This window comes from Syngnathus acus, chromosome 16 (genome assembly GCF_901709675.1).
Source record: "Syngnathus acus chromosome 16, fSynAcu1.2, whole genome shotgun sequence".
Classification (NCBI taxonomy): domain Eukaryota; kingdom Metazoa; phylum Chordata; class Actinopteri; order Syngnathiformes; family Syngnathidae; genus Syngnathus; species Syngnathus acus.
The window spans coordinates 1,514,755-1,532,850 of NC_051101.1; the positions used below are offsets into that span (position 1 = coordinate 1,514,755).

At 50.7% G+C, this 18,096-nt stretch overlaps 1 protein-coding gene across 6 annotated transcripts in view; it reads left to right on the forward strand.

Moving 5' to 3' along the window:
* The first annotated feature begins 426 nt into the window (after positions 1-426).
* grik5 (glutamate receptor, ionotropic, kainate 5) overlaps positions 427-18,096 on the forward strand; it is an 85,478-nt gene continuing 67,808 nt past the window's right edge. For all 6 annotated transcript variants that reach the window (XM_037273162.1, XM_037273164.1, XM_037273163.1 and 3 more), the window contains exon 1: positions 427-1,040. The gene's annotated coding sequence lies outside the window, so the exon portion shown is untranslated. The remainder of the gene's footprint in view (positions 1,041-18,096) is intronic.

Below are 18,096 nucleotides of genomic sequence, written 5' to 3' on the forward strand. Positions count from 1 at the left end.
GACGGCTTGCTAAACCGCTACCGGCGCAATCAAGGAGGCCCCTCGGAAGAGTCCGCCATCCGGTTCGCCTGTCGAGCGGCTTGTCGGGGATCATCGCAGAGCAAATAGGCCGCAGTGATGCCCCGGCGAGGCGGCAGCGCCTTTGGACATGTCCGGACCTATCCCCCGGATATCCTGTTGAGATTGCAACATTTGGCCGCCGAGCTTCTTTTCCACAAGGAGTAATTGAAAATCCACTCCTCCCCCTCCTCCCCACCAAGAAGACTTTGTGTCCCCGTTCTCTTGTCAGGGCAGAAGGAGAGCTCAATTTTATAAGGAACAATTTCATCCCACTTTTTCCCCCGCCCCCTTTTATCTTAGCCTGCAGTTTTCTTTTTATCGAGATAAGGCACGGGGTAATTCTTTTTCATCCTGATGGAGTAGACTGTCCGAAGAACATAACGAGCAGGTACAAAAGCGAGAGCGACAAATTAAGCAGCTTCTTGTTGCCGTGGACGCGCTGGAGAACGGGAGCGCATAGAAACCTGCCGCTGGAAAGATGACTCGGTAGACGAACAAACGTGCCGGGCAGTCGACTCATTGTCATTCTGAGCGTCGTGTGAAAGAGGAAGGAGGAAGAATAAAAGGCATCGCGAGGAGGGGAGGGGTGAGGCGACGGCGGCAGCCCTGTTGTTTTTGCAGCAGGCCTGCCCGCGCCAACAGAACAGGTGGAAGGCAGGAAAGAGAGCAGGTGTGGCCAAGCCTCCTCTTCATCTGTTTGCTGTTGACCTTTTTACCCCCTCCCACCCCCAGTGCCCCCCCATCAATCCAAGGGATTATTTTTGTTTCATCGCTCAATAAAGACGGAAGCCTGCAAATTCCTTCGTGTCCCTTGCACGCGCCCCTGCCCTTGCAGCTCCTAAGTGACACACCATGCGGCCCTGTGGCCCCCTCTCGGCCGCCCCCCTTGGCTGAAGCGCTCAGAAAGCTCAGATCTCGGTGCCAGATCTCCCCCTTCTTCTCCTGCTGTGACGCTTCTGATTGCCATCTTCATTCCTTCTGTGAGTAACAACCTTCCTATCCCCGTTCTGCCTGTACGGATGTGCGCTGTTGTTTAGTTTAGTTTGTTGACAGCAGCGGTTTGCTTTTCCTGCGCTTTTCCTGCTCCGGGCAATGTGAATACGTTTGTGTATTTGGTACCGGGCCCTCAGTCACAGGGAGGGCGCTAGACCGGAGCTTTGAGGGGCCACAGCCCCCTCAAAAATCTTTGTACACATCACTCAAGCCCATCCAGCATTTTCTTTGATATTCTAAAATATATTTAGCATGTATCAGTCAAGCCCCCCTTTAGCCCCAAGAGGGAAAAAAAAATCTGTTCCCAATACCGCCACTATCACGTTGCAATTATAGAACCCATCAATCGATGCAGGTCACAACTAAGGGAAAAAAACGTGCAACAGTGAAGTAGAAAATATCACACTTAGCTAAAATGCCAATTATTAAATGTATTGACGTGTGCAGATTGGGACAAACTTGCTTTTATTGTGGTCCCACCAACAAATCAGAGGGCGGAAAATTCTTTGTCATCGATTTAAAACCTGTTTGATTAAAGAAACAGCCTCGGTCATTCCTTAGACGAACATGGCGACAAATATAAGATGAAATCTGATTGGGCACAAAGAAATGTTACTTTAATTGCTTTAATTGACCCACTTTGTGTAGCCAATTTACAAAATTCCGGTTTCAATTTTAGGCATGCTTCACAAAATGCCTCTTACTCGGAAGGAAAATGTCACACCGCGGAAGTGGTATTGCGACTGTAGTATTAGTGCATTTAATTTTGTACATGTGCGAGTAGTGGCAATGCACAGTATCAACCATATCAATATTGCAGCCTGCCTTTTGACTTCATACGTGATTGACTGCCCTTCATGTGGCAAAGGGCAGCGATAGTCGCTGATATGCTTCTCTGTCTTTTGGTATTGGTATATAATATTTCAAATGTCTGTAATTGGCTGGCAACCAGTTTAGGGTGTCCTCCGCCTACTGCCCGATGACTGCTGGGATAGGCTCCAGCACGCCCGTGACCCCTATGAGGACAAGTGGTACAGATGATGGATGGATGGATGGATGGATGGATGGATGGATGGATGGATGGATGGATGGATGGATGGATGGATGGACGGATATTTCAAATATGTTTTGGGCATTTTTGGTGGGGTCCAAATGTAGTTTATTTTCACTTGCGAGTTGGGCGTAAATTAGCATTCCTTGATCAAATTCTGACTGTCAACCAAGAAGCCTCTGCATAAGGCCAACAATGTTTCTAGCATCTGTTTTATTTCAGCTTATTGGGATCTTGAATTAGCCTTTTGCCTTCATATTGGTCCTGAGGTTAATGTGGACTAATTAGTGGCATTTCCCCCCACAGCTTCTTTGAGCATTTCCTTTTTTATGATCTTCTGTCACGAAGGATAAACCAGCTGATGAGAGAGAGCCCCGATTCCCCGACTCGTACTATGCCGCTTCTGTTTCACACCTAAGAGCGTTGCGCAATGCTTCCGCCTCCTTTGGTTTACCATTGCATCCGATGCGAGCAATGACGTCATCTCGCCTGGGACATGTGCACGTCTTTATACACTGTCACAGTCGCATAGCTGCCCCCCCCCCCTCTTTCCAACCACCATACCCGGGAGACGCTCAATCAAGATCGTTCCGTCAAACAGACCAATGAGCTGCGAATAACGCTATTACGCCGGCTTCCAGCTTGGAGTGTCACGGTGACGGAAAGGTTGGGAGGGACAGGCAAAAAAGATGCAGTCTGTGTGTGTTTGTGTGCATGTGGGTGTGCGCATGTGTGTGTGTGTGTGTGCGTGCGTGCGTGCGTGTGTGTGTAGTGTGCATGTGTGTCTGTACTGTATTAGAGGGGCCCTAGAGCAGCAAAAGACCTTCCATCCATGGGATCAATGTGATGGCTTTAGCGAGGCCTCGTTTTGTTCGCACTGCCGCTCAGCCTCTGACAACCGAGATTATTAAATAATACCATTTCTGCAGCTGCACATTGATAGTTGCCTTCAAAGACATGATTGGCTTCACAACTTGGTTGACAAACAAAGTAACCTAGCAACAAGTGGAACAATTTCATATTTGATGCAGAGCAGCAAGCCATTTTGGCTTGGGCGTCTCTCTGACTTTCTCGACTGAAGCCTATAAACGTGATCTGTCTGCCTATAAGGTCTAAGCAATGACTACCTCTCCTGTTGTATATTTAATATAGAGCTGTGATTCAATGAAGGTTTGTGGCTGCTAAATGCCGTTTTCCCATTTTTATCGGAATTTACTCTGTCCAATTCTGCGACATTGACCCAATCAGAGCCATTGTGCTGATTTAGCGCTTGCAAGATAGTTCTCGTCCTTACTTCAGGTGCAGAAGTTTACAATGAAAAGCGATTGATTGATTTGCACGTTTTTTTGTGTGATTTACAACATTGATCTTGAGAGAAAAATTGGATTTGAAAATATTGTCTTGGTATGTAGTCTTGGCGAAGTGCTAGGCGCTGGGCATTTTTTCTCTCTTTGCTGTATGACAATGACGGCGCATCCATCTTGTAGTATAGTACGCCTCACAAACGTTTTGACCTTGCCGTCTTGTAAAAAGCCAAATCGGACAGTATTTGATGAATGTTTCTCCAGTACGTCAGGAGTGGGGAGGGCAGCCAGAAAATTCCGACCCGGGTCCTTGGCGAGAAAGCACGCGGAACCCGCTGAACCAAATATCGAGGCTTGTTCCCCACCGCCAGCCCTGTGAGAAGGAATCACTTGCCCGCTGAGATGAAGATTAGCTCTGCAAAATGCAAGAAATTTATACGCACGCAAAATTTACAATGACAAAATCAAAGCGCGACGTCTCAATTTAAAGAGACATGGCATGGAAAATGTGGCGATGGGAACAAAAGCAAAATCTTCCCAAGTTTAATTCAATGAGGCATGAAAAATCGAGGTTGGGGGTCATTTGAGGTCACGGGCTGTGGACTGTATTTTTAGCGTTTTTAGTTCAGTGACAGCTTTTCCCAGCATCCACGGCGTCCCATGGAGCGTCTCATCTCCATAAAGCGCCGCACGGGCGGCTTTCGTCAAGCTGAGGCGAGCCAGCAAGCGGCGTGTTTGAGCCTCCTTGCTTGGCGCCTTCAATCCTCAGGTGCTTGACCAGCTTGCACTAAAGCTTGCCTCATCATTGCCTAATGGAGCAAAAAATAGAGCCCTATTTGCTTAGCTGTTTGTCCACTCCTGCTTGCTTTTAGAGCCTCAGGCTGAGTGGGGGAGGAGAGGGTCTGGGTAGCGAGTGCATGTGTGTTAGTGACCATTGTGATGGGGGCTTGGGCTTGAATGGACACTTGTTTTTTCTTTTTTATAAACGTTCTCCCGACTGAGCTGTTTGGTGGCTCGTAAAGAGATGGCCGCTAATGGCCTCCCGCTTAATGGACTCATTAAGATCGAATTGTAAGAAGATAAAAGCAACGCGAGTAGCGTGTGCCCGGCGTGATCGTTTTTTGCGGACGGAGGAATCGTCACGCCAGCCGTGTCGCTTGCTGGCGTTTTCCGCTGTGTCAGCGACACCCGCCACAACTTTTGACAGCGCCCCGTTTTTGCGTCATCGCAATCCTCGACGGGTGTCCTGACTCTGCCACGTCACCACCGTGTGACGGGAGGTCACTCGGGGGCACCGCAGAGCGTGGCCAAAAGGCATTCTGGATGGCCTGGCGTGTTGCTTCACCGCGGCTCAAGTCTTTCTTTATGCTGTCCGGAGGCTTGTTTGCTTGCGTCGGTCGCAGCTGCGGTGTCGGATCACCGGGGGATGGTCATTTACATGAAAACGAGAATAGCACACTGCACAGAGCAGTTTAAAAAAAAAATTACACCCAAACATACCACAAAGAGCCACATCTGTGGCATTGTAAGAGGCTTATTGCATTTGGGTGCCAGCATAACAGCCCAATGCTGCTTCACCGTGTTTGCTTCAAACTCTGAAATGAGTCTGCAGACCTCAATCAGATCAGTCAGCTATTTTTTTATTTTGTCGCAAAACTGTGAAAGAGGCATAACAGCAATTGTTGGCGTTGACCTTTCCTCCAATTTCGATTTGTTCTTCATTCAAAGATGCGCCGTTTTTGAGCATATCTTCATCCCGACCGGGAAAAAAAAAACTGATCCCAAGGTGACAGCGCGTTCCCTTTAATCCAATCAGCATTTTGTGCAAAGCAAAGCATGTCGCCGTAAAATGGCATCCTAGCAGGGGGCCGCAATAATGCAATCAGTGATCAAACCTGACGCTCCCGCGGGGGGTACTACAGACAAAGGCAAATCTGGAGAGCAGCCTCACGCTTTGATCAGATACCACCACACTCTTTGCACCCATGACACGTCTTAATTGATTCGCAATCGAAAGCCACACATGCGGCGGGCGCATGCAGCCTTCTCCATATTGCAATTGTTGCTCCTGACGATGTCTAAGCGCCACTTGTTTGAGCCTCGTAGCATAATTGACAGTCACGTTTTGTCACGGGGGTCTTTTATTTTGTTGTGACTAAAAGCGCTTTTGTTTCCATCCATCCATCCATCTTCTTCCGCTTATCCGGGGTCGGGTCGCGGGGGCAGCAGCTTCAGGAGGGACTCCCAGACGTCCCTCTCCCCAGCCACTTCATCTAGCTCATCCCGGGGGATCCCAAGGCGTTCCCAGGCCAGCTGAGAGACATAGTCTCTCCAGCGCGTCCTGGGTCGTCCCCGGGGTCTCCTACCGGTGGGACATGCCCGGAACACCTCCCTAGGGAGGCCTCCAGGAGACATCCTGATGAGATGCCCGAGCCACCTCATCTGGCTCCTCTCAACGTGGAGGAGCAGCGACTCTACTCCGAGTCTCTCCCGGATGACCGAACTTCTCACCCTATCTCTAAGGGAGAGCCCGGACATCCTGCGGAGAAAACTCATTTCGGCCGCTTGTATCCGGGGCTTTTGTTTCCAATGGCCGCAATGACCAGCAGGCGGCGTAATTGAGAGATTTCCGTCTCCAGACCAAATGGAAATGCTCCTCTAAAGTCAAGATGGAAATTGACTTTAGAATTGCTTGCACCCAAACGGATGGCTTTCTGGAGTGCCTGGCCACCCATCAAGTGTGAAATGAAAGAAGCCACTCAAAATGAGCCATTTTGCATTTTTGACACCCAAACAAATGAACGATCTGGCGCGTTCCCATGAAAGACGAGTTTCTTGTACACTTGCCGTTGACGTCGGTTATGGCCATCTCAAAACAAGTGTGGGCGTTCTTCTTCATACTTTATTTGCGCCCCTCCCGGCACATTGCGTCGCATTTTCACCGCAGCTGTGATGATGACAATAAAAGTGCACCGGCGGAAACCTTTATGTCTTCGCGGGCCAGTAATGAAAGCAGCCACCTGAGAATTATTGTGCCATACTTGAATAAATAAGACGCTATCTAGTCAATTTAATTTCAGATAGGTCGGTCTGGCGGAGGCACCATCCCTCATTAAAGCACGTAACTGTCAGGCAACAAAGACAGGGAACCAAGTGCAGCACGATCCTTTAATGGTGAGAGGGAAAACGGGGATGTAGAACGAGCAAGTAGTCAGGGCAGGCGGCGATCTGGAGCGTGGTCGAAGGTCAGGCAAGTAGTCAGGACAGGCGGCGATCTGGAGCGTGGTCGAAGGTCAGGCAAGTAGTCAGGACAGGCGGCGATCTGGAGCGTGGTCGAAGGTCGGGCAAGTAGTCAGGACAGGCGGCGATCTGGAGCGTGGTCGAAGGTCAAGGAAGCAGTTGGCTACAAAGTTTGGTCCGGGGACAAAAAGGCAGCAGTATCACGTGCAGGGTAATCAGGCGAACTGACAACTACTGGCAGAACACAGAGAGGTTAAATAGGGAACCTAACGAGCTGTAGCAGGTGCTGGCAATTCCATGAGTCGGGCTAGGCTGGAAGTCAGGTGACGTGGGGACGTGACAGAACCCCCCCCCCAAGGGACGGCCCCCGACGTCCCAAAAGCAGAACCCCAAGACGGAGCAGGAGACCGGGCGGGAGGGGGGGAACCCAAGACGTGCGGCAGTCAATATTCCGAATCAGAACACGTCGACCAAGCCCCGTCATCAGGCGGCACTACCGCCCAGTCCACCTTCCCAGCCGCGGCGTCGGGAGACGCCGACCAGGGGGCCGGCGTGGGAACCGGACGGGTCCCTACCGGACGACTCCGAGCAGGAAGCCGGTCAGACCCCAATACCCCGCCCACCGGAGCAGAACCCGGCTGCGGACGTCGCAACGGCAGCGGAGTAAGGGCCCGGGCCATCCGCTGCGGCCGACGGCGAGACCGGACCCGCGGCGGCTGCCCACGGATTGGAGAAGCGGAGGGCCGAGAGGCAAGGGCGCGGGCTGGAGTCGAGTAGTGGTCCTGGGACAGGGACTCGCGACAGGTAGTGGGGGGCAAAAAAAACCGACCCCACACGGATCCTTGCTTGGCGGGTGTCCTTGGGTCTCGTCGGGCAAGAGACCACCCAGTGACCCTCACCCCCGCAGTACAGGCAAAGCCCCTCTCTGATGCGCTGACTGCGTTTCCTCACAGAGAGAGAGGTGCGTCCGATCTCCATGGGTTCTGACCAGCTGGGCTGGGTGTGAGGAGCAATAAAGGCGCGCTGACTTACGTGGACAGGGTCCCTGGCGGACGACAGGTCCGGTGAAAAAACCGGTGCGCTCCATGACACCCGAGGTGTCGGGCTGATGTCACGGTGACGGGGGGGCGGAGCCGCTCTCCTCTCCTCGCGTCGCCTCGATTGGATCCGCCGGTCCACCCGTACTGCCAGGTCCATGGCCACTTCAAGGGTCTGTGGGCGCTCGCAGGACACCATCTCGTCCTTGATATAGTCCGCGAGTCCGTGGATGAAGGCACCGACGAGAGCCGGGGTGTTCCAGTCGCTACGACGCGCCACCGTCTGGAACCGGATGGCGTACTGGGCGACGGATCTGCTGCCTTGGCGCAGCGTGAGGAGCTCTGTGGAGGCGTCCTCCGAGGCGGAGCCCAGGTCAAATACGCGCAGGATCTCAGCGGCGAAGGCGTCAAACGACGAACAGGCGGGTCCCTGCCGCTCATATTCTGCCGTTCCCCACAGCCATGCCTCGCCCGTCAGGTGAGTCAGCACGAAACCCACCTTGGCTGGCTCCGTGGCAAATGTGACGGGCTGGAGGTCGAACAAGACACGGCAGTTCGTCAGAAAGGCCCGGACGTACTTGGGGTCACCGTCGAACCTTGCGAGGTTGCTGAGTCTGGGCTCAGGGACGTCCACGTACTGCCCGGGTGCCGAGGCAGGACGGGGCGTGGACATAACGGTGGGGCTAAGCGGCACGGACGTGGACAGAGATGGCACAAACCGATCTGCAGCAGCCAGAGGAGCCAAGTCTCTGTGATCCCTGAGAGCCTCTACCAGGTCCTGGTGGAGCTGGTGGTGCTGCTGCAGTTGCTGTTGCTGCTGCTGCAGTTGCTGTTGCTGCTGCTGCAGTTGCTGTTGCTGCAGCTGGAGCTGCTGTTGCTGCAGCTGGAGCTGCTGTTGCTGCTGCTGAACGACCCTGGTTAACGCCGCCATCTCCTCTGTGGTCTTGCCGAGCTCCCACTCCGTGTGGGTCAAGCGGGCCGTGTCTAGGGAATCGTGCGCTGGTTGCATTTCTGGTCAGTTCGTTCTGTCAGGCAACAAAGACAGGGAACCAAGTGCAGCACGATCCTTTAATGGTGAGAGGGAAAACGGGGATGTAGAACGAGCAAGTAGTCAGGGCAGGCGGCGATCTGGAGCGTGGTCGAAGGTCAGGCAAGTAGTCAGGACAGGCGGCGATCTGGAGCGTGGTCGAAGGTCAGGCAAGTAGTCAGGACAGGCGGCGATCTGGAGCGTGGTCGAAGGTCGGGCAAGTAGTCAGGACAGGCGGCGATCTGGAGCGTGGTCGAAGGTCAAGGAAGCAGTTGGCTACAAAGTTTGGTCCGGGGACAAAAAGGCAGCAGTATCACGTGCAGGGTAATCAGGCGAACTGACAACTACTGGCAGAACACAGAGAGGTTAAATAGGGAACCTAACGAGCTGTAGCAGGTGCTGGCAATTCCATGAGTCGGGCTAGGCTGGAAGTCAGGTGACGTGGGGACGTGACAGTAACAGCTTGATTGCCTTTTATTTTCTCTCCACCCTTTGATTTTATTCTTCGCTTAGTATTTGTGTGCAAGATGTGTTTTTGCTGCCAAATTGCATCACCCGCTCCCAATGTTTTTGGTATTTTTGGAGCGTGAGTCAAGATGCCGCAACGGGTTCTGTCGATCGGCGATATTAGCGCGTGAGTCACATCCATGGCGGCAGCCTCCGTCCAAATGGCCACAGGGCGGCAAAATACCGGCCCCCTTTTTGGTACTTTCAATCGGGTCAGCTAGCCTCGAGTAGTCATGTTCAAACCCTGAATGACTCCAAGATTTTTTTGACTGTGGCATCCGGTGGAGGCCCCCTCAGAAATCTGTGTAGCTCCAGTTAAGCCTCTCCGGCGAGTATAGTTGTAAATGATTTTCTCAGCCTCCCAAAGTCTAGCCCCGGGAGGGAAAGAAAATCCCAAAGCCACCCCTGGTAGCGACTAACGCAAAAGCAGTCAGCAAATTGCGTGTGTCTTATCCCGAGAGCCGCTAAGCGTCTGGTATTAGCTGGCAAATTGGGTCTTTGCAGTAGATTGTGGCCTATTACATAGCAGGTATTGCATCACTTCACTTGATTATGCTCAAAGCCCCAAAGAAGTGATTTGCGCCTCTCACATCCAGCCGTAATTATTACCTCATAAAGGTAAACACTTGCTTGTTTGAATACCCGAGGGAACATCGGAATTAAATTGGGTTTGTTTGTTTGTTTGTTGTTTGTTTTGAAAGTTGCGTAAGTCCATTTTCACCCCGGCTTTTGCTCTGCTGTGGTTCTGCGGGTTAGCAAATGGCTGCCTGCCTGCGTCTGCTCGGCAGTCGATACTTAATGGCCCGTTGCTTTATTGAGCATTTTTATGGAAATCAAAAGTATTGAGAACTTAATGTCGCCGTCCAATGAAACTACGCGTCCCGTGATTTTTTTTCCAGGAGCTACGTATAAAAAATGTTTTACAGCAGCACATTTCATCAAAGCACAACACAAGTAACATTTAGCACCAAAGCCACCAATGAAGATGCTTTTGAATGGTTTTCGACGGCAGATCTTACTTGCATTTTCATCCTTTTTTGGCGCCAAACTGTCCTAGCCGCCGCTTGAAGATCAGATCTTCTCTTTTTTCCAATTGTGGCCGCTCGCCTCGCTGCATCATGATGATGGCTTTGTAGTTGGCCGCCGCGGGGAGATCTCCCTCCCCCCGACGACAATAACAGCGGCGCCTCGTAAAGGGATAACCTGCCTTATTGCTCGCCGGATTTACATAGAGCAGGTAATCATGCCGGCCGGCGGCGCTGCGTGACTGATGGCGGGTGTCAGCCGTGTGCACGCTGCTTGTGTTTTCATTTGGATGCGCTGGCCCGCCGGGCCATCGACGTACCGCTCGGCAGATTGGCGTGGATTTGATTGGCCGACTGCCTGCGTGGAGATTGGGGCCATTTATCTCAACGCTGTATTGACTTACATTTTCCTCAACGACTCGATCCGAGCATGACTGTCATGAGTGTGAAAGTCACGTTTCTACCAAGCCGCTCGCAGGACTTTGTCAGGGAACGCTTGGTGGAATTTGTCATCGGGTTAACCTGCGGTGAGGTGGCACCTTTGACATAGTTGACGCAACCAATTCTGTCAGTCAGCGGTTGCTGTGTCGACCAATGACGATTAGTCCCAAAAGGTACAATTATGTGGTGTTTTCCTTCCCAAAGCAAGCCATACCATTACTAATTCATACTCATTTACCTTCCCACAATGGCTTTAATATTAAAACGGCATTGTACAACAATCCAGGCTGAAAGATGCTAATGAGCGGATGTGTGCGTCCTCCGAGGCTTTTCCCCGCCAGTGAATGTAAAAGCAGAGTGGGGGCGGGCGGTTGGGGGGGGTAGTGTGCGATAAGCGATAGTTCAGCAGAAAAGGTGTAAACTCCTCCGGCTGTTGGCTGATCTAGCAGGCTTAGGTGCAAGCGGTGCCTTTTCTGTCCGACCTGGAACGGCAATGTCCACTCAGGGCTTCTGCAGTCCCGGCCCGCAACACATTGATTACCCGGTGAGAGCGTGCAACACCTTTGACCTCCTTCAGCATACGCGCGCACAGCAGGAGACGAGAAAGAAAGAAAAAAACGGAGCGCTTGCGTTTGGTCTTGCTCTGATCTGGAGCCAAAATCGGCAGAGGTGCGTGCGCATGCTGGCAGCTGCTGATCTGCGTGAGAGCCTTTGCGGGAAATCAAAACTGGCGGCGAGACAGGTCGCAGTCAACCCAGCCATTATGCTAACTCAGAGAGAGCAGGAAGACTCGGCCCCTGGTTTGAAGTGGCCCGGTCCCTCATTGGCATATGATGAATAAACATGATCAACGGTTGTTTTCTGAGCTCTGCACAGTGTGACGCTCATTAGCGGCAGATTGATGAAAACAGCGCGTCCAAGAAATGTCTGTCGGCAACTCCCGCAGGCTCATTCGTCAAACTGAACCAAAGCCGCGAGAAATCATGGTCATGGTGAAGCAGCATGTGGCTCGGGTAAATTCCTACACTGGCTCTTGAGGATGCACTTCAAACATCACTTTAGAAAATCTTTCCAAGTTGACCCTTGCTAAGTGCGCCACTTTTCAACACGGACGGCGAGGTGCAGGGAAGGCCGCTTATGTCGAAGCTTTGTAAGCGGCCACCTGCCACGCTCGGTCAACATGACCCGTGCACTCAATTTTTTTGTGAACCGATGTTTTTCCAATTTTAGTGTTCGCAATTTTGTTAGTTTAATAATAATAACACACTTCTTAAATGTTTAATGCGATTAAATCCCCTGCGAATGGTCTGGGGGCGGGACTCTGCATTTGCTTATTTCAAGTTGTGTCTCCCCCCGAATACGCATCCTTCCTTTGAGCTCAACTGAATACAAACCCGAGCGGCGTGTCGCTTTGAAAGCGTTACGCGAATCACTAACAGCCGTTAAGACTTTCCGAGGCGGATCGGGGTGGAGATGAAGCTGAAAGGGAGATGGCGGGCGCAAATGTTTTTTGGGTTTTTACAGGCATCCGACACCTCCCCCATAATTGCGGGATAATCCTTTTTCATAGAGTCTTCCTTCGGCAATGCGCGTTGAAAAGCCTTCCCGCTCTTCAAGGGCACGCGTTCATAAACAGTCATCATCTTGGCGAACTCACGTTAATGAATTGAAAGGGCTCGTCACGTGACGCCCAGCCGGCCAAAAAAGAAACGCGCAGCCAAATAAATCATGCAAGCGCATCCGTCACCGCCGCCCGCCCCGGCCCAGCCCGGCCAGGAGTTATTAGTCAAAGTTGCGCTGGCGGGCCGACGTGCCAAAAGAAGACTTTGTGCCGCTGTTGCTCATCCGGCAAGTGAAGTCGTTTTAAGTGGTAATGACACATGTCCCTTCACGTTTGCCGTCTGGCTGGCTTGAAATGCCGCCCGAGAGGCCTGACCGCTGGTCGCACTGTGCGCTGCCTGTCCGTCCGTCCGTCCTTCCTTCCTTCCTTCCTTCCTTCCTTCCTTCCTTCCTTCCTTCCTTCCTTCCTTCCTTCCTTCCTTCCTTCCTTCCTTCCTTCCGCACAACCATCTATTCGTCCACTCTAGCTAATCATCCACCAGTATTCATGTACGTTATTCATCCACATGCATCATCCGTCCATTTCCACCCACCTGTCCATCATCCATCCGTCAAGCCGTGTTCATCCAACTAGTGTTGAAGAAATGCTAATGGAGTTTGAACCCAGTCAAGTTCTTAGCACAGTAGTAAATATGGCGCATCAGCATTTAGCTAACGGCGTGGAAGTTAGCCCAAAGCATCAATGCTTTCAAGGTTAAAAAGATCCCTTGCCTTCCCTATCAACCATCCATCTGTGACCTCATCCATCCCTCCATCCCGTCCGTCCATGCCCATCTGCACTCATCTCGTCTTCCTTCTCCAGCAGAAGGCAGCACAGGCGACATGCAGCCTGCACGGTGTCATTTCACACGACAACACACCATGTCAGGTGCTAAACCTTTCGCCCTTGCCTTGCTGGATGTGCCTAGCGGGGTCTACCTGGGGGGCGTGTCCTGAACTTGAAGATGCTCAGGACCACCTGTGTGCGCTCTGCGTCTTCTTCATAGGGATGAATGGGAGTTTGTTTGTTCGTTCGTCTGCCTCGGGCCTGATGTCAGCTGAAGTAGTTTCTTAGATAAGCAGTGTAGAAACTGATGGATTGAAAGTCTGTTTCAATTCAAAATCTTGGCTTTAGCTGTGAGTGTCCAAGGGAATGGTGCATTGATTAGGAATTGATCCCCTATGTCAGTGGTTCTTAACCTTTTTCCTTGTTCGCACCCCATTCAATTCACCCCTAACCCTAACCCTAACTAATTATTATAGTAATAATTGGTTTACTTTACAGCTATAGGGCTTAATTAGCATTATCCCTAATGCCAATTAACACAATGACTTCTTGATTTCCAGAATTTTTCACTTTTTTCGGTTACCCGACCATTATCCCCGAAAAATTGTAAATTTCCCCCAGGGTATCCTCGCACCCCCTAGGAAGCATTCTCGCACCCCCGGTTAAGAACCACTGCCCTATGTGAACCACTCGGCTCCCAATGGCCCCAGTAACAGTGACAAATGGGCCCTTAATGTTGTGACATTTGATCATCGTAGAATGCTGCTAACGAGTCTCCATAAAAGGTACCGCAAGGTTTGGCTCTGCATAGTCGTTTTGTCCCGCGTCATTGTCATTCTTCTCCCGGTTGCACTTGCGGATTGCACAAGCCAGTTAAAAGGAAGCAACCTCCCACTTTGCGCCCACCACCCAATTGTTGCGTCATTTACAGAGCGTGACGCTTTGCTTTCTGCTTTCTGTTTCTGGCAAGGGCTGTTCAAAGTAAAAAGCGTCTTGCAGCGTGCTAATGCAGCGCCGGCGCCGCCTTTTGGCTTTGGCTCTGTTTCGTAACATCCATCCAGGCCGGCCCTCGCTCTTCACCAGCTATCTTGTGCTATATCCCAACAAGCGATGCTATCTGACTTCCCCGTGGAGAATTCCTCCACCAGATGAATCCACCAACCCCTCCCGCGACCCTCGCAGTTCGCTTTCTCTGCTACACCATCTTGCTCCCATCATTTGTCGCAATTCTGCTGCCTGCCTTCGGTCACACCTGCTTGTGGACTCTCTGCACCGGCGAGCATCTGAGCAGAGCGGGCTAAACTGGAGCGTTCCGGCGCGCCGACACACGCTTGAGAGTTGAGTTCATGGACAACTTGGGGTGCCTCGCTAGCATTTTGTCGCCTTGTTGCTACCTTGTACCCGCTTTGCCTTTCTCCTGCTTGCTTAACTGCGTTTGCAAAAACTGTCAAGTCTGATGTCTGACCTTCCAAAAGGAAAGTCGCCGTCCTTGGAGTGCAGTGATCAACAGAACAAATCAAGTCGCAAATATAGTTATAGTTGCGCTTCACTTTTTGCTCCTTCACATATTCTTCGTTCCTTCTTTGTTTTATCAGATGATTCAATTTGCAGAATCAGAATCACGTCAAAATGGCAAGACGCCCGCTTGAATTTGTAGTTGCCAGGAGTCTTGAAATCAGCATTATGATCACGCTAGCATCTTGCTGTGCCCTTTCACATTTTCCACCCACCCCCCCAAACAACATCCAGGCAGGAGCGGCCCAGCCTGCTTCCCTCTGCCTGCTCGCCCGCCGTAAATGGTGAAATAATGGCAACCACGCGCTATAAATCAAGACAATTGAAAAGCATGACCATTAGCGGCTCCCGTCGCTTTTCTCCCCTCCCACGTTTCGGCGCCCTTCACCTTTGTGCCAAGAGTTGAGCAAGGGAGGAAAGGGTGAGCATTAGAGAATTATTTTTTGGTTGGGGCGGGGCCACTGTGCCATCCAGCGAAGGTGAAAGATGATAAAAATCATAAGTGCGGTTTCTTGCGTGGCCGCACATTTCAGGTTCTCCTGGAAATGATTACTCGTCTTAGCACGCGTGAAAGGGGCCATACTGACTCCTCACCAGCTATGTCGAGGGGGGACATCTTGAGATGTTAATTGTCAGCCCAGTATTGAATGAAACCTGTTTGAGACAGCAAAAAAAGACATGGTAGCCGTTTTGATCTGTTTTGACTTTTTAGTGGCTGCTGGCGTCGCCTGCCCAACACAGTGGCATAATTTGCGAGCCGGCATTCGTTGCCTATGACGGCAGGGGAAAAATATCCTTGTGTCAGCACATCTGAGAGGCATTTGCGTGTCTCCCAGGCTTAAGCCAGGGAAATACGTATCGGTGAGACAGTAGCAGATCGGAAGAGATAGACGCACGGCGGGGGCCGAGCGAACGGCAAAATTGCTGGTGAGAGAAGCGGTGCGTTAAATGAGATACGACAGCCATGTACATTTTCGTATTTGATTGTCATCGCGATGCGCAGACGCACAAATGTGCGCGCGGGCACCGATCCAGTCCGCCAGTTCTTCTGTGACATTATTGCGCCAATAAAGGCCAGCGCCAAGCGAGAGATTCAGTCTGGGTTTTGGTTGCCATCGTGAAACACCAAAGATGGAAGCAGTATTTTTTATGACTCAAATGACAAACAAGATCTGAGTGATGGAAGTATATTGTTTTATTGGTGTCCAATAAATAAATTCCACGATCATTTGGGGGGGTCCGTCTCTCCTTTGGAAGCAGTCCATGGAGCCCATGTTGAGCCCATTCGAATGGTCAAGTGCCGATTCAGCTCAATATCGGCCTGCCATCCAACGTGAAGGTATTACCATAGGAGCGTTTGCGCGGCGCGCGCACGCCCGCCACGCTGTGTCGTGACACTTGGTGACAGAGCACGACTAGTCACGGCGCAAAAAGGGTACGGCGCCAGAGGTGCTGACGGCTGTCATGTTAATCCGCCGCTGCGGCTACCGGGCTCGCTTCTTCCCGGCGCATGGCCGGACACGTCATTTAATTACAAACATGTGGTGGCACACATGCACAAGCGTGTCATGAACTTATTTTTAACAAAGACATCCGACGGGAAAGTAACGCACATGTGCAACATTTAAATGAATCGACGTCTGGGTCTACCAGCAGGTTCATAAATAAGTGGCACTTTATGCACAAATGGGCGATATATTATTTATTGTTATAAAAATGCATTTGTAAGACTTAAAGTACTCGCCCCAATAAGCCCTTCATGAGTAATAGACACCTGCTGCTCTCAAGGGTTTTGAACACGAATGCCCACCGCCGCTCACTAGATGAAGAATAATAATAATATTTGAGTTCATCCATTTTTGAAAAATGCATGTGTACCAATGAAGGCCTCTCACCTACCAAGCAAATGACGACAAATTCTTGACTTTTTTGTCGCAGAGTAAATGAATGACCCTGGCCATGATGTTGTCAGGGTCGGAATGGAGCAGGGCGACCAAATGCAGCTTGGACCAGGGTTTATTGAGGGAAAAGGTAGTTGGAAGAGAGGATAAGGGGAACAAACTAACAGAACCGGCAAACTGACATAACTTAACGGACCGACCGACAGACTGGCTAACCGAAACAGAACTGACAAAGACAGGAACCAAATGAACCAAGAACGACATCAAACGTGAAGACATCAATGATCTGACCGGGGAGTGAGGGGCAGACAGGACTTAAATACAAGACAGGTAACAAGAGGCAGGTGACTGTGATTACATTGATTGAGGTAACACAGGAGGGGCGATGCGAACAGAAACCATGGTAACAGGCATAATAAAGCAACCGGGGACGAGTCGTGACAGATGTAAGCTAATCGGTTACAATATTGGCACATGTTCCTAAATGAATGGCCTCAGACACATATGTAACTACTTGGCAGTTGAGTAACCGTTGTTGATAACCCCTCAGCCACTATGGAAGCAAATATGATATTTGAGTCAATCATCTAAATGCTTAAAAAAAATAAAGACCTCAGATACTAAACACCTTCCGACGACTCAACTGCCTCTGCCATCATTATTTCCGGATGGCGCAACATTGTAAAGAGCGCAGACAGTCCGGGAGCAGGAGCGAGATTGCGTTATTGAGCTCCACCTTTTTTCTCTGTGGATAAACAGGTAACGGGAGGAAGGAAGCGTGGGCGGGTGGGCGTTCGCGGAGTGCAGGCCCCTCGTAGACACTGTGTGTGTGTGTGAAAAGGAAGACTGCGGTTGATGAGAGCAAGACGAGGGAATCGGAGATGAGGGAACAAGGGGGAAGCGAGGCAGATGGCGGTGAGGGAGGCAAGAAGGTGGGGGGTTGGGTTGGATGTCAGTGATGGAATGGAGACACGTGAAAGAGGCACCCGGGAAGAAGGTTGGATGAGCAAAGGAAAAAGATTGCGGCAAGTGGAAGGGTTTGTCCTCCATCTAGTGAGGAAGGGAGGTCTCGGCTCCGGGCCCCTGTGGCGCTTTGCCTCCCCAATCTGCAGCCTTTTAATCGAGGAGAGGCATCAAAAGAAAGACGTGGTAATGGAAAATGTCAAAGGGGGGAGGCAGAAGAGAAATAAAATAGGAGTACAAATACAGTCATGTCCAGCAGGCACCTTTTATCAATTGCTCTTTTGTAAATGTACTATTATTGAATGAATAAATAAATAAATGCCTTCCTCCCAATAAAAAAAAAAAATCCATTATAATAGAAAGAAAAGAAGGCCTCACCTGTAATGATTACCTTGTAAGAGCGATCAGATACATCCCACCAGCCACTCCAGTATATAAAGGAATGCTCTGTATGATAGAAGGAATACCGTAATTTTCGGACTATAAGTCGCACCGGAGTATAAGTCGCACCAGCCATAAAATGCCCAAAAAAGTGAAAAAAAAACATATATAAGTCGCTCCGGAGTATAAGTCGCATTTTGGTTGGGCAATTTATTCGACAAAATCCAACACCAAGAACAGTCATGAACGAGCAACAACAGGCTAA